Genomic DNA, 5,663 nt, shown 5'->3' with positions numbered 1-5,663 from the left:
CTATATTACCTAAAATTTTGACCCGTCGTTTTGCTGTTGCTGTGCTGTTGCTGTGCTGTTGCTGGTCTGATGCTGGACGCACTGTGTTGGAGCTCTTGGTACCGCGGGAACTATTCGGGGCAAAAAATGCGATGTTTGGCAAAAATTATCTATATTTAGCTCTATATCGGATTGGCTACTTCAACGTATTGGGAATAGATCTGACGTGTTACTTTTACCAATAAGATATTTTTATAACACATTTTCAATCATTTTAGTAAATTTCAAATTACATGTAAATTTTAGAAGTGGAGAAAACTTTTGCTTTTGATTGATCTTTTTTTTTTTTACCCTGACAGCCAAAACAATCTACAGTGCGGTCAAAAATTCCTTGTAAAGTATGAACAAAAAACTTGACTGTATAGTACAACGCATGTATCCAAGACATACGTTTTCTATAGTTTTTCGTTTTTGAAATATCGTGTAATGGTTTTGGCGTGTTCTTTTTTAATCAGCCTGTAATACATGCTGTCCCAGAAAGTTGTGCATCATCCTGGTTTCTTTCGAGCAGAGCTTGATTGGTATTACGCTACCTTAGAATTACATGGTTCTATCGGACATTTTAGCCGTTTTGAGTTACTAAGACAATGAGGCCCGGAGATTATTCTGAGTCGTTATCAAGATGTTCAAAGAATTGTTTTCGAAAAAGCCTGACATGTTGTACGTCAAATTTCTCAAAACATGGAACTGAGCAGACAGAACTTTGTTTTGCTAAAGTAGCGATTAGTCTTCAACTGAGCTTCTTCAGTAACAGAGATACAGCATATACTCTTAAGAAAGCATCTTTTATACACTTGAGTGTTTCAGGAGTGATCTGTTAGCACTCCGTTAATAATAGTCCATCCTTCAAATAGTTAAGGTCTGCTTTTGACGAGAATTTTCAGGTTGGTGCTCCACTTTTAGATCCTGTATGATATACCAATTCAATATTGATCACTGATCTTGGAAAAAAAAGCCCCAACCGTATCGCAGTTCTAATAAACCATTTCTGTAATTTCTCTTCTGTAAACGACATGCAAAGACAACACAGTTCTAACTTAGCTTGGGGGGCTCTCGTGGCCTAGAGGTTAAGGTGTTGGCCTCTCAATTTGTCTCCTTTCACCTCATTTCCTGCTCTCTAGCAATGTTCTGTCGTCTGCTTTCGTCTCCTCCTTCTGCCCCCACCCCCACACCTCCTTTGCCCCTTCCTTTGGGCTCCTGATTCTTCCTGCAGCCTTTCTACTGCTACTCCTTCGCTTCTTCTTACTGCTGTCTTTCAGCCACACCCCTGATCTTCTGGTAGGAAAGATCTACACCTAGCCTTCTCGGACAAGGGCGAAAAAAATCTCGGAGGTCCCGTGTGCAAGTTGCGCACGTTAAAGATCCCTTGGTGGTCTAAAATCGATAAGAGTAGGCTTCGGCCGCCACCCGGGCAAAGTTCAAAATTCCCTACCAACTGAAAATAATAGGTGTTTCCCGCGCGCTCATATGACCTTATGCAGTTGCGAGCGCCGTAAAACACTGTACCAAAACAAAACAAACAAAACAAATAACTTAGCTTGAGGAATAGATCTAGATGGTATCATGTAATTTTGTTAGTTCCAATAAAAAAAAGTGCGGTTATTTGTCTACGAGGGTTTTTGTTACATTAAGAGAAAATAGTGGAACATTGCCCAGGGAGTGTCCAATTTCAGCGAGAGTCGATTTTTAAGAAAAACATTCTTAAAATGTGAAATTAAAAAATACCCCCCCCCCCCAAACCCCCCCCCCCCCAATAAAAAACAAACAAACAACAATAAAAAAACCATAAAAAAACAACAAAAATAAACAACATCAATCCAAAAACAACAGGATTTAACCATTGAAAACGATGTGAGAAAACTATAACGATAGTACACTGTAATAACAACCATGACATGACAACCATAATAACAAGGAGAAGATGGAGATGGATTGGGCATGTTCTGAGAAGAGAACCAGACTTAATTGTAAAGACTGCATTCCATTGGACACCCGAAGGACGTCGCAAGATGGGCAGACCCAAGGTGACCTGGAGACGCACAGTAGAGTCTGAAATGAAGTTCTGGAACCATTCGTGGGGGACTTTGACCAAGATGGCCCAAAACAGACAGAGCTGGAGATAATTTGTTGCTGCCCTAAACGCCAGATGGCGTAAAGGGTAGCATGTAAGTAAGTAAGTAAGTAATAATAATAATACTATTATAGGAATCATAATATTATTATAGGAATAAAGGGATAGATCTTTAACTCTAGCAAAGTGAAAGCACTGCACTGCTTACCATGACACAGCGGTACTAACTTTTACTTTACTTCACTTCTCCGATCCAGCGGCCATTTGAGTTCTAGCCCTTCACAGGTTTTTACCAGCTGTGCTTTGTCACTGTACAGAGTATTTCCAATGTCTGGGGAGACAGGTACGTAGGTGCTGCGCAGGTCGCAAAGTGCAGGGCGGTAAAGAGGTGGTGTGATACTGTTTCATCCTGGTAGTCACACAACGGGCAGTCGGGTGGGGGTATCCTTGCCGATCCTATATAGGTAGGAATTCAATGGGATGTGTTGTGTTCGCTGGCGAAAGATCGTGACTCGTTCTCTTCTACTCAGGGAATTTAGTACATCTTTTGAGTTGGGGGCTGTCATGTGTGCAAATACAGTTCTTCCACTTTTGCCCATTGCCCATCCATTCAACCACTGTTCCCTGGTGTTGCATTTGATGGTGTTCTTGACTGTCTGTTGTGATACTGGGTTTTGAGGTTGTGTTTGTGATGCTTCGTTCTTGGTAAGGGTGTCTGCTCTGTCGTTTCCTGGGATGTTGCTGTGGCCAGGGATCCACTGTAAAGTCAGGTTGCCGGCATAGGTCTGTATGAAGGTGTTGATTGTTTGAGCCACGGATAGGCAGGCTGGGCTTTCGAAATTCATGTTTTCCCAAAGCTTGGAGTACTGATTTTCCGTCTGTGAAGATAGTGGTGTCCTTGATTTTGTTTGGATATTATGAAAATGTTGGTCAAGTGGAGGATTGCTGCTTCAATGGCGATGGCCTCAGCCTCGTAATTTGTACAAGAAGTACCACATGCATCAAATAATTCTTCACATGTTTTGTGAGGATGTTCAATTCTTACCCTAAAGACTGCATTTATACTTCCCTTGAAGGCTGACCCGTCTGTGTAAATATGAATTGAGTCACTAGGGTAGGAGTCAATTGTCTTGAGAGCTATTGTCTTCAGTTCTAGTGGTTCACATTCCTTTTTCACCGTCTCCTTTATGAGGGAAGTTTTGATCTTGGCGTTCTTGATGATGGTGTTTGGGGGAGTTCTGGTCTTAAGGGTTTCAGCATTTCTCTGTTACATGGAAGATTGTGTTTTTCTGCTAGTTCAGTGGCTGTGTCAAGTATTGATCTTCCATGAAACCGTTTCTTTGGTCGTCTCTGTTCAATTATTTTCCTGTTTGGATGGTTTTTCTCTAGCCTTTTGTAGCGCTCACTCATCTCCACAACTGCTGCCTCTCTCGGCAAGTCTAAGGGTTCCAGGTTCGTATGGACTTCACAAACTGCAGTTGGAGTGGATCTCAAAGCTCCGGAGATTAATCGTGCAGCTTGATTCTGGATTTTGTCAAGAGACCTCTGAGTTGGTTTGCTGCAGATTGCCAGTAGGGTTAGGTTATATTCCATGGCAGAGCGTACATAGCCAACATATAACTGTCTGAGTGCATCCTTGTCCGCTCCCCATGAAGTGCTAGCCAGCTGTCGGAGAAGGTTAAGTCTCTTGTTGGCCTTGGTCTTCAGGTTCCAGATAAGGTTTTTGCATGAAAACTGCCTGTCCAGCTCGATCCCAAGGTAGGTCTGGTTTTCAACTTTTTCTAGTTTTTTTCCTGCAAGTGAGATGGTAAGATTTTGCTTTGCAACTTTGTTGCTTTTTGTAAAGACGGTGTATATTGTCCTGGTACAATTTGCTTTTAGTTTCCACTTGCAGCAGTAGTTGTTGAATCTATCTAGATCCTCATTTATGAGCCGTGCACTGATGCCAGCTTGTTTACTTGTATGCCAAATGGCTAGGTCGTCGGCATATAGGGCCTTCTCCGATTTCAGTATCTCAGGCAGATGTAAACAAGGAAAAGTGTGCAGCTCAGAGAGGAACCCAGGGGTAGGCCCTCCTCCAGTACAGCTTTGGATGACACACCGTTGTTAATCCTGGTCTGGATTGTCCTGTCTGTAAGGAAGGTCTTGACCCATGTGTTGAGTTTCCCGTCGATTCCTGTCTGTGTCATCTTCCACAGGAGGCCCTTTCTCCAAACCATGTCGTAAGCTTGCTGGAGATCAACGAATACAGCAACTGTATGCTTCTTTTCCTGGAAGCCATCAACGACTCGGTACATTTACTAACTTTCATCAAAGCTCCTGGAAACTCTAGAATATTATTATATGAAATTGCCCCAGGGAAAAGATGAGTATGGATATATGGATAGCCGGTGTTGTAATGTAATACTAAAAGCCGTCATAGTAGAAGTGAAAATGCCTGTTATTTTGTCTCAAAAACTCGTCTTGTTATAATCCTCTAATTTTTTTATTTGTTAAATCGAAAGCCGGATCAGTTACGACCCTATTTGTGTGAAAAATTCAAATTGAAACTGTAACTAGTTTTCAAATGAATTAGAATTTAAATTTCGGGATTACTCTATTTTTAAATGATTACGCTGATTTAAAAAAACTATTTTTCTCAAAACTGCTTTGAAGAAAAAAAAAAGGCGTTTTGTCAGCTTACGGCAGACTGTTTTCCTTCTTCGCCGGACTAAAGCTATCAGTTTGGCACAGTTGGATCACGCTCCTCCAAATCAATCATATTGCATTTTTTTTTCTCAGATCGGGTCTATTTGATGAAAGCAGCCAGTCGACAGAAGGCTTTACCGAGTGAGATCTTTCGTTTATTAGCGGAATGCAATAATATGGCCTTATTTTACTTAACCTGCAGGTAAAATTTGATGACACATTTAGCAGAGATCAAGTTGACATAGCGTGCGCACACTGGCCAGCGTCAATATCCGACCCGACTCGATGCGATTGGATCAGGTTTTTTTTTTTTTTGGTAATGGGCATCTGATTTAGGGTCTGCACTGCCACTCCGTTGTTTTCGGACAAATTGAACTTGTGGGAAAGGAAGGGGGGCAATCATATCTTACTAGAACGGGAGATGGTAGGCAATCATTGTCAGGATGAGCAAAGAGGTTGTGGGGGGGGGGGGGAGGGTATAAAAACCGAGAAAGACTGACTGTGTATTACAATGTATTATGTTTTTTTTCTCGTTTGCTCTCTTTCATTGTGATAACTAGGCTTGATATCTTCGTTTACTTGTGGGTAATGTGATCTCGGAAGGGACAGCCTATGTGGTACCGAATTAAACTCGTACACACACAGGGGTCTCCGAGTGGGGTGGTGTTTTGTCGGAGGGAGAGAACGAAAGCGAGAGGAAGAGAGGGAGATAGAGAGAGGGAAGGAGAGAGAGAGAGAGACGTGGGTAGGGGAAGACGAGAGAGGGAGGGAGAGAGATGGGCAAATCATATTACACAGACAGGCACGAGGCAGAGAGAGAGAAAGAAACAGATAGATAGATAGATAGATAGATAGATAGATAGAG

Source organism: Aplysia californica, unplaced genomic scaffold (assembly GCF_000002075.1).
Source record: "Aplysia californica isolate F4 #8 unplaced genomic scaffold, AplCal3.0 scaffold00001, whole genome shotgun sequence".
Classification (NCBI taxonomy): domain Eukaryota; kingdom Metazoa; phylum Mollusca; class Gastropoda; order Aplysiida; family Aplysiidae; genus Aplysia; species Aplysia californica.
Note: the sequence above shows the minus strand (reverse complement) of the source record.